At 39.0% G+C, this 11,716-nt stretch overlaps 1 long non-coding RNA gene across 1 annotated transcript; it reads left to right on the top strand.

The window, feature by feature from the left end:
* Positions 1 to 817: 817 nt before the first annotated feature.
* Positions 818 to 8,268, top strand: LOC130455915 (uncharacterized). Its single transcript, XR_008914191.1, has 2 exons — positions 818 to 4,016; positions 4,805 to 8,268. It is a non-coding gene; the product is annotated as an uncharacterized LOC130455915 (long non-coding RNA).
* The last annotated feature ends 3,448 nt before the right edge of the window (positions 8,269 to 11,716 follow it).

Below are 11,716 nucleotides of genomic sequence, written 5' to 3'. Positions count from 1 at the left end.
AGATGACCAGAAAGTTTAAGCCATGGCAACCTTAGAGCTAAGATTTTAGGCTCACTAGTGCAATAAGCCAAAGAGAAGCCTTGAAGAAGTCAGGGTGCCTAGGGCACAAGCCAAGGGGTGTGTGGGGATTTGGAACTGGGGCTTACTCAATGGGACCTGAGCTAAACTTTGAATCTAGTCCTCTTCTCACCAGAAACTGAAGTGATATAAGAGGAGAGGGAGTTATGCTTCCCATATATTGGAGGTTGTATGTTTGTATATTTGTGATTATACTTTTGAAGTAAAAATTCCTCTCTAAAAGGTCCTGTGGTGCATATATATTATTAGACTTTAGGGAAAGAGAGATTAAGTGACTTGCCTAAGATCCTACAACTAGAAAGAAAAGGGAGGAGAAAAGAAAATATTTGTGTAGCATTTTAAGGTTTGCAAAGTGCTTTCATACATTAACTTATTTGATCCTTGCACTATAATCCTTTTTTTACAGATGAAAAAACTGAGGCCCAGAGTACATTTTGTCATGAAGTAGGGTTTGAATCCATATATTCTTGATTCCAAGCCCTCTATTATTCTATGTTGCCAAAAGGAAGAGCTGTTTTTTAGGGAAAGAATGATAAGTATGGTTTTAGACCCATGGTGGAAAATCTGTGGCATGCAAGTCAGAGGGCACACTCAGAGCCCTCTCTGTGGACACACATGACATTGCCCCAGAACAGAGTTCACCAGAGTTTGTGACTAGAAAGCCAGAGGGTCACTGGGCCAGGCTACTCCTCTCCCCCTCTCCATGGGTTCCTGAGGACATCACCTCCCCTTCTGTAGCAGTCAGATTGCCTTTAAAGAGAACATGCTCAGTCTTGAGCATGCTCAGTATTGCTCATGGCTGGGAAGGCCTCTGACCCTTGACCCCAGCTTCTCCCAGGTTAGGCGGGAAAACAGGTTTCTTTGTTCTCACCTGGTTAAGAGAAACCACACCTATGCCTTGTCATTGACCAATGAGGGTCATCCCTATGTACTGTGTATATTTGCATATCAAAAACTATATCTAGCCCAGCAGGCTCCGCCTTCTCCCTCTCTGCCCTCTGCTCTCTGCTCTCTGCGCTCCTTCTCTTTCAGGCTACCTGATGGCTGTCCTTGCAGGAGCTTGGCCTCTGGCCAAGCTCCATCTTTAATCTTTCTCTATTCATCTCTCTGACCTGTATTGTAAAAGCCTTTGGAATAGTCCTTTGATCAGAGTTTGGCTGTGGCTCATTGATAATTAATAAAGACTCATTCTGACCACCTCATATCTCTAATTTGACTCTAAACTTCTATCCTGTCTCCATCTTCCTACCTTGTGGCTTCTCTCCCCTCTGAGAGAGACTACAAATGGTGCCCAACGTGAACAGGGACCCTGCACCTGGCACTTTCTCGTGGCATTCAACCCTTTTATTTCACACAGCCGAGGGAAAACAGTAGGCGGGTGCCGGAGTTCGGGGAATTCTGCTGATCCTCTGGCCAAGAACGGTAAGTCTTCCTCTGCTCGAGGTGGGTCACTCCTCTGAACCCTGCTCGACTCTTAATGTCGTTGTTGATGGGGGAGGAAGGGAAGTATTGGAAAATATATCAGGATGAGGAAAGCACACGGTCCCTCAGAGCATGATTCTTAAACTATCTCTGTGGGGGGGAGTGCTGTTTCCCTCCCCCACCTGGGCCTGCTAGCACAATCCCCGGACCTGGATCTCCGGAGGTTAAGAAACACCTGAGGAGCGGTCTGAGGGGGAGGGGAAGGAAAAAGAAAATTTGACCTAGCAAAACCCTCACTAGGGGCCATTGAGAACTTGAGAAATCTCAGTCTGAAACAAACAGTTGCTAGAGCATAGTGGATTTCGAAAGGAGCAACTGGGAAAAGAAAAACCAGGAGTTAAGATTTCATCAGGAAAGTCCAAAGTCAAATTTTTGGCCTCCTAAAACAAAAGCTCAGAGAGCCAGGCTGCTATTCACCCAGTGGGAAAGGCTAGCAGACCAGAAGCTAATCTTCACAGGCACATTCCTGGGATGCTTTTAAAAGGCTTATCAAGAAGTAATTGCTTTGACTCAAGCAGGGCACTTAAAGGGTCAGAATTACTTGGAAAAAGGGATCTAATAAAACCACAGGTCTCAGCAAAATTAATGAATCAAGGTAATAGTCCTGAATTAGGTTAAATTCAGAACAGCCTAAGTTGTAAAAAGATATTGCCATCCTGTAACCAAAGGCAGAAGATTTAAAAAAAAAAAAAAAAAAAGCCTCTACACTCATTTAGCATTTGAAAAAGGTCCTAGGAACTCTTTTGTTTGAGGTCCCGCCAGGTAAAGGCAGGCTTTACCTGGGTGATTGCAAATGATAAAAAGCACAGAGAAGTGAGATCTGGGAATTTGAATCGTTTTAATTTAGGTTGGATATAGGCAAAATTATAAAGGAATGTCTGCTTATATTTTTTGATAAAGGAAGTTAAAAAAGAGAATTAAAATATCTTTCTCTGACTCTTGTTATATGCCACAGAATATCAGGACTAGAAATGTTTTATCTGTAGAGAAATTTTGGTATAAATCACAAGGTAATTAAAGTGCAAACAGAAAACTTTTAAGGTTTGGGTTTAAATCTGAAGCAGCTTGAATTTTTTTTCTCTACTGGCCACATGGCTTGAGCCACGTGGAAGATAGCATCAGAGCAACTGAGGTTCCAAGTTTTTTTATTACAAACGCTGTATTTGGCTAGAAGAAAAATTTAATCCTAAGATATAATAAGCATGAATTGGACTATGATTTAAAGGAATTTATGACTTTCTAATTTTAACCATGGAGGAATTATTAACACTTTTCTAAGCAGGACATAAAGCAACAGGATGAATCTTGAGCAGAGCTTATTCAAACAGCCTGTATGCAGTTCAGAAACTTTTTACTGGGCATATTACTATACCTGTATCCAGAAAGCAAATGATTTATAACTAGAATAGCTTTTAATATGGAAAATTAAGACACATGCTCAGCAGGGTAAAAGCATGGTTAGGAGGATTCAATCTGTTTACCAGTGGTTAATTATTAAAGTTATCAAGGAATCTGTTACTCAGTACAGTGATTTATTAAGGATTTGAAAGAGGCACTACTATCATGTATTCAAATTGCAGATATTGAAGCTGATCATGATATTGAAAAGAGACCTATGATAATAAGGCAAATTCAAAGGTTACTGGCATAATTTGATTTATTTCTGCAGTGAAGATTTGCAGAATTAGCAGATGAAAGTAATGATTTTAGTGACAGTATTAAGATCTTTTCAGTTATGAAGTTAATTGCAGTAGTTCACAAATAACAACTTCTGTGCAACTGTTTGATAATTCTGTGCATACTGTACAGCATAAGACAATGCTATAATTTTAATAACTGCACAATGTGAATTTTTTCAAAAAGAAAAAATTGGGTGCAGGCAAACAAGGGATTAAGATCCCAGCACACATGGGTCAAATCATAAGTGATTTATAGTATGATATTTTTATGATTATGGGTTTGAAAAAGCAAATATTTAAGCATCTATACATGCTGCTTTGCAAAGTCTATTGTACATCTATATCCTGAACAAGCAGGTGATATTGCTTATCAATGCAAACTGTTGTGGATTAATTTCACCCCTGAGGGATATCCATGTATATTTTGGAGCAAAGATGCATTTCAGCATGCTCCTGGCACAAAGGTTGAACTGTGAAAAGTGATGGGAGATACTTACTCTCCTGGTTTAGGGTTCAAGCTCAAATGAAGAAGTAAGCAAAGTGATTACAGATTCCATAAATATCTGTGCACAACTGTCTATTCCAAACGGCTTGGAATAGCAGGGCTTTTAACAGCAATGCAAGGGCTGAAATGCATAGCTCATGGCTTACATGCAAGCTATGGTGAAAAGAGCTCAAGGGAATTCATGAGCCCCAAGGTTCAAAAAACTGAAAGTATATATGTTCTGTCACTTTCTAACTCTCTAAGACCCAATGAGGCTTTCATTTGGGGTCGAGGTTTTCTGTTTTATTTTCTCAGATACATGAAGTCCATGGAAGATGATCAAGAGCATCTGATGGCAAGACAATCTGCCCAGAAGAAGGACAGATGGCAAAGGTGTCTGGCACAGGACACCAGAAATGCAGCACATGGATTGTAAAGCCTATGATTGCCCTATAGGCAGGTTTAACACACTATCCACACACACATGTAATTGTATGTGAAACAATTTGACTACAGAAGAGTATCATTGAGTCACTAACAGATATTCTGTTCTGGGAATATATGGGTATTTGGTAAAAGATCTGACTTTATTACATGCCTGAAAATTTTGAATGGTACTGGTACAATGTATAACTTGAAATCATTTTATTGGAATTGTTCCATGTTAGCCAAATTTGATCAAATATCAAAAGGGCATAATTGGGAATGTTATGACAGTATAATGAAGGCTGTCCACTTGCAGCACAAAAAGGGTATTGCTATCCAAAATGTAATGATGAATATTGTCTTAAAGGGTACATTATATTTGCAACAACATGTCTTTATTAGAATCAGACTTATCTAGAAGTCAATTTTGTCTAGCTGTGACATTTCCACTTTCATAAGAAAAAAGAGGTGGATATGGTATCACTAATCATCTATCTCTTCTACACCCCAAAAGGAATATAAGTTAAAGCTTTGTAATAATCAGTATTGAATGTAATGATAAAGATCACATTGTGTGAGATACCTGAAGTGGGTTAAATATCATCAAGATATTAAGACTGTAAGGGACCCAAGGGGATGATAACGTTGGGTCGAGGTCTTGTTTATATGTTCACAGATAATGAAAACATCTGGTCACCCACGTCATGCTTCATGCCAGCTGATACAGACCAGGAAGAGAAGCAGACGGAAGGTGATGGCATCAGCTATCTACATGCCAGCCACAATCCAGGCATGCTGGAGGGACACTTCTTTGGTGACTAATATCACTCCAGAACAATGACATTACACTATTAGAGACATTTGCTATTAGGCCACTGATGGACACTTGTCATGCTGACATCCATTGAGATGGGGTACCCAGAGCAACATCAAGTATGCTAACTCAGAAGGACTAAATCACACTTGTGTCTGTACAAGACACCAAATATGTCCCACACTCCAAAGACTTTGCTATGGGATTGAGATGAATTAGCTACAAATTGTCTAGCTGCTAATGTATACCCTGTATTTTGTATATGATACTGTCAAAAGAAATGTAGATTGTATGCATTGTAAAGCTACCACTTGTATTGTAAGAAATGCTGTTATCAACAAGGGTATAGACCTTGGTATGATTCTCCAAAGAAGTAGGAGATAGAAAACTTTCATTCATAGCATAGATCTGATACCTCTGACAACAAAAATGAGGTGCTAAGCAGGAAATGATGCACAGACAAGGTTAATGGACAGATGACACTGATGTTACTCTCGAGAAAGGATGAGAGATCAGGGAAAAGACACTAGGAAATCTTTAATCAGGAACCTGAGTTATTGTAAGAAATCATTGACATCCAGGCAAAGATTATGTTCCTGACAATACCAGGATGGACATTAAGGGCTGACTACCAGAGATGTAGTTAAGTGTTAATACCATTGTCAATCATTACTCCTGATACCCTGTCTTTGTGGGTAATATTTTAATAGGAAAAATGTCTTGCTCTCCTCCAACAATCCCAGAATTCAGATGGCCACTGGATTCGGGATCTATTGGCTTCCCTTTCATATACTGGAAGACGTTCTGGTATATGGAAGTAAGACCTCAGGAAAACACTGAGGACTCTAGGTGTGACAATTTCTGTGGACGCGCAGTCATTGTCTCTCCTAGGTGGAAAAAATTATTATTGCACAAAAACATGGAGCAAGGGCAAAGTATAATCTAAGTTTTACTGTTTTGGAGTATGGATTAAAAACATGACACAATAGGCACAGATAAGCGTGTAGAAAAAGCACATTGAATATTATTCACTGACAATTAGGAATGAAAAAGCTATGTCAAATTCCATAGGTACAAGAAACTGTAGAAATTGTTTTTACATGGAAAACAACTTAAGCTTCTATTTACCCAAACATTGGTTTGGTGGAAAGAATTTTGCAAATAGTGGTAATGGTATAGGTTTGGTTATCATATTGATGGGTTTATTTATACAAGCAGAGATTTAAATAAGGAAGACATAAGGGATATGCAGTCAAAACTTGAAATATTACTTCATTATCACCATCATGGTTATTTAAGTTACAATTGAGAATGTAAAATGTATGGGAATATTGGTATTTGTTAAAAATTGCACTGTGATTATTGTATTAATGCTTTTTTCAAAGCCTGTAATGGTGCAAAATTATGTTCATATACAAGGCGAATTTTGATCTATTTAGATCAGGAATTAGGAATCATTGGGAATATAAGTTCTGATATTTTACATTGGCTCAGTTTCAAAGATACCACATAGACAGTGAGCCAAAAGTCTAGAATCTTGTATTAATTTTGGGATCAGGTTCCCAGGATCAATTTTCTAAGATCATTTGACATGTGATAACATGATCCTCCAGAATTGTTCAGAGAGGATGTTTTTCTTTGAAAGGATCTCTCCCTACCCACAAACAAAAAGAAAAGGGAGAGGAATCTCATAGAGATCAGTATGTTCATTTTAGAGAACACTTTTGATTCATTTTCAAGTATTCAACTTTGATTTTTCTGTTGCACAATTATTGCCAGAATTTTTAAGTACAAGGAAAGTACTGTTAATGCTCTGATCCAGAATTATGAAGGTGCAAAGATTTCTATAATTGCAGTCACCCAACAGTCGCTGAACATGAGAACATGACAGCAATTGTTAATTTTCAGATGACCATTCTGGAGAATGATGTCTGATTGCATGTAAGGGGAATCATAATGAATCTTTCATTATGGACCAGACAGCCTCAGCCACGATTATACACTTTCCATATGAAATGGATGTTTGAGGTTGGGAGATGCAGAGACGTGGCGTACTGACACCCTCAGTCGCTGAATGTCCTGGTATCAAGCTACCAACCAGTTTCCTATGTGGCAGGCATCTGGCAGTGAGCACGGAAAGATCCCCAAGATGCAGTATCAGTACGAGAGAAAGGAAGGACTTATCCTTCATCTCCAGAGATAGTATTTTGCTAACTGTTGAAAAGACGGACAACTTCTGCATATAGTGTCCATCTCTTCTTTTGTTACTCTTCATTTTTCGTTACCCCAAACAGGATGTCACAGGACTGGCCGACCCTGTGATTGAGTCTTGTACTGCCCGGACAGGGACTTTCATTCGTAACCCCGATTCCTTTGCTGGTCTTAGGATGACGAAGAGTTAACAGCTTTTGCCCCGAGACTGCAGCTCAGATGGGCAGAAGAATCGAACAGAGAGAGTGCAGTGTTTGTGGGCCTCCTCTGTTCCCCAACTTTATTATTGCACCTGTCATGTGAGCCATAGAATTCTACCTCATTAGACCAGGATCAGTAGCGTGGAAATTATTTTCTTAACATTTTTATATCTACTAAGACTGTTGCATAGATCCTGAAATGCAGACAGATAGAAAGATCAGTTTGGAATTTTTTAAGATTGATCACTGAATCAGTTTATGCTGATGTTCACTCTTGATTGGTATATCTAAGTTGTACAATCAGGGTGGGTTTTTCATCTCTGTATCAGAATATGATTATGCACCAGAGTGTTTGTATTTGTTAAGGCTGTAATGTTGTTACATTTTGATATTACACTATTCATTTGTGTGTAAAACAAAAAGGGGGAATTGTAGCAGTCAGATTGCCTTTAAAGAGAACATGCTCAGTCTTGAGCATGCTCAGTATTGCTCATGGCTGGGAAGGCCTCTGACCCTTGACCCCAGCTTCTCCCAGGTTAGGCGGGAAAACAGGTTTCTTTGTTCTCACCTGGTTAAGAGAAACCACACCTATGCCTTGTCATTGACCAATGAGGGTCATCCCTATGTACTGTGTATATTTGCATATCAAAAACTATATCTAGCCCAGCAGGCTCCGCCTTCCCTCTCTCTGCTCTCTGCCCTCTGCTCTCTGCGCTCCTTCTCTTTCAGGCTACCTGATGGCTGTCCTTGCAGGAGCTTGGCCTCTGGCCAAGCTCCATCTTTAATCTTTCTCTATTCATCTCTCTGACCTGTATTGTAAAAGCCTTTGGAATAGTCCTTTGATCAGAGTTTGGCTGTGGCTCATTGATAATTAATAAAGACTCATTCTGACCACCTCATATCTCTAATTTGACTCTAAACTTCTATCCTGTCTCCATCTTCCTACCTTGTGGCTTCTCTCCCCTCTGAGAGAGACTACACCTTCTAAAAGGCTGTTTTAGACATATTTGTCTTGATATGTTGGCAAGGCATGCAGGTGAATGGTCTAGCAAAGGAGATAATTGGGGGTGAAGAACTTAAGCTTTTTTATGGGAAGGGCTAGAGATACAGATCTGGGGTCTGTTTGGATTGAATCCATAGTTGAAACCAAAGGAGTATTTAAGATTTCTAAAAGGGGAAAGAGTAGAGAAAAGGACAAAGACAGGACCTTAAGGAGTGCTCATATTTAGGAATCAGAAAAGGGAGATGATTCAGAGAAGGAAACAGAGAAGAGTTTGGTAAGATAAGTGGAAAGCTAAGAAAGATGAATGAAGATAGCTTCCAGGATAGTTCCCCCACCGCTGCCTCATAGATTCCCTAATGTCTTTCAAATCTCAACTCAAATTTCTGTCTTCTACACAAGACTTTTCTTGATCCTCTCAGCTGTTAATACTCCCTCCCTATTTATTTTGTGTATACTTTTATCTGTATATATAGTTTCCTCCATGGAATATAGGAAGAAAAAGAATGTTCCACTTTTGTCCTTATATTTCCCAGTTCCCAGCACTGTATGTACCACACATGTGGTATAGGCACAGATTGGAGAACTTATTCATTGAGATAAATGCTGGAAAGAAGTCAAGAAACACCAACGCTGAAGAAAGCCATTGGCTTTCTGTAAACAGTAAACCCAGCGAGATACAATTATATTGCCTTCACATATTTCATTTTTAATGAATTTGATGTGATGGCTTAGCTAACATTCGGAGAGCAGTCACTAATTTGAGTTAATGTCTTTGAAATGTTAAATTTAAATGGGCCTTCTGCTTTGGCTATGTATACTGCATTGCAGACATTCTGGGTTGAAAATAATGTTCCAAAAGATTGATAGAAAAAAGGAAAAGAAATGTCTAACAGGATGATGCATTCTTTGCGAAAATAATGAATATTCTTCACTGAGATGGAGGGTGAGGGATGGTGAGTAAGAAGAATGAATATACTCAGACATCTTTTCTAACAGTTTCAACACAATTTACAAAGCAAATCTTGAAAGACAAGAGACAAATGGAATAACCATTTTTAACAGAGCATCATCAGACACCAGAAAATACAACAGTTCACAGATTCTCCTTAAGATCTGAAAATTCATTTTTCTTTCTTATTTGGACAAAAGTGCCTGAATTCCAGCCCTTACCTAATACAGAGGATGCTTGCTTTCGCAGTGCATGCTTTCCTAATGAGTCCTAAGTACAAGAGTCACCGAGACATTTCCATATAACACAAGCTTGAATGAGCTGAAAAGGTAGATGTGTTTCATAGCTTACTGAAGCCACATTTTTTTCTTTGTTGATTCTTCTCCTGGGGAATAGAACATGCCATTTGATTTCTGATTGTAACATGCACACACAAATAGAAAACGTGATGTTGCATCTCTTTATATGAAAAAGAAAACCTATTTTCTGCTGCTCAGCAAATGAGCCAACATTCGATTCTGTCTAAGATGGGTTTGAGGCAGGGTCCATAGATTCTAAAGGCCTTCTGTCCTTGATTGTTCTCAGGATAATCTAGAATTGAAAGACACCAGAGGGGTCATCTAGTCCAACACCCTCATTTTATAGCTGAAGAAACCGAGAGCCACAGTGCCTAAGTTACCCAAGATCCCACAAGTAGGAGTGGCAGACTTGATATTTGAACTTAAGAGTTCTGACTATAAAACCAGCATTCTCTTCACTGTTTTATTAGATAAACCCACATTTATTTCAGTGTTTTGCTTTCATCTTTAAATGAGATCTAAATAAGCAGACTGGGATATATGAGATTCTCAGGGAAGACTTTTACTCCTGATATGAGGGTTTGCCTAGTCCTTCTCAGACCTGTTTTCCTCCTTTGGTTTCTACCTGCTAACCTGCTCTAACCTGTGGCTCCAAGAAGCTATAGCATGAACAACAGCCATATTTTGGTTAACTATCTGGGCAATCAGACTAAATCAGATTTGAGGGTTACCAACAGGGCTCAATCCCCTCTGTGAGTTAGGAAGGTGTTTACATGTAAAGACTTCCCCCTGGGGTAGAAGAGGCAGATGAGAGCAGTTTTTTTTCCAGTAGCCACAAAAGTGGCAGAAATGGGAGGTATGGAGCTTTTAGAGCTTGATTAGATATAGAAGAAAGCAACGTCATCCACTGCATCCTAAGTCATCAGCAGCCATCTTGACTTTTGCATTGTCACTGGACTTCAATGACTATGGAAGAGAGAGTGAGACTGATGAGTTTGTGCCTCACTTGAATCCAACTTATGCTCAAGTCAAAAGTCATCACCAGTGTTGTAATTTTGGTCCTCTTCAAGGACCACCACCAACAACAAATAAGCAGATTAATTATGGCATAGTGTCTAGGGGATAGTATAATCTATTTAGGCAGGGGTAGGTGGTGCAGTGGATAGAGCACTGGATCTGAAGCCAGGAAGTCTCATCTTCCTGGGTTCAAATTAGCTATGCAACCCTGGGCAAGTCTTAACCCTGTGTTCCTCAGTTTCTTCATCTGTAAAATGAGATGGAGAAGGAAATGCAAATTACTCCAGCATCTTTGCCAATAAAAACCCCCAAAAGGGTCCCAAAAAGTGGGATGTGACTAAAACCACTGAACAACAACAAAACAATCTATTAATAAAAGACAGTATGAACCAAAAATAGGGAACAACCCATATCCCATCAAATCTTTTACTTCCTCTGAACAACAGTTTTCCATCTGAAAAGATCCCAAATTTCCTTTCTCCAAGATTGGGGTGAAGATGCAGAGCATGAAGAAGTTAGAAGAATTCCCTAAGACCTTCCAAACTAATTCTACAAAGACTTCAATTCTCAGTGACTTAAAAGAGAAAATGGTGAAAAAAAAAATGTTTGAAAATATGGTTCCCAAGAAAGGATGAAAGACTAAAGGCAGGTTAACTACATAGAAGGGTAAACCAGAGCTGTCAAATCCACAGGCCAAGTAAGGGATTAAAATATAATTTGACAATATGTAACAAAATAAATGAAAATATGACGAAATGTAGCTAACAGTCAATATGCAGCTCATAGGGAACCTTATGTGTGGATTAGTGGCCTTAGTTTCTATTTGAATTTGATACCACTGCTCTACATGATACTTTGTTCAAGAAAAGAAAATGTGGATGGCCAAAGATTATAAAGAGGAGCACCCCATGAAAAAATGAGAAGCAGTATAGTGAGCAAAAAGAGTTGAAAGAAAATTTGGCAAAAGAACTAAATAAAGTCATCCAGAGGGTATTTGTAGCTAAAACCGAGAGAACAAACAGACAAAAAGATGGAAAAGATCTTAAAGATTTCTATATTTCTTTTTGCCATCAG

The sequence above is a fragment of the Monodelphis domestica genome, chromosome 8, assembly GCF_027887165.1.
Source record: "Monodelphis domestica isolate mMonDom1 chromosome 8, mMonDom1.pri, whole genome shotgun sequence".
NCBI lineage: Eukaryota > Metazoa > Chordata > Mammalia > Didelphimorphia > Didelphidae > Monodelphis > Monodelphis domestica.
Note: the sequence above shows the minus strand (reverse complement) of the source record. Positions and strands in the feature narration are given on the sequence as shown.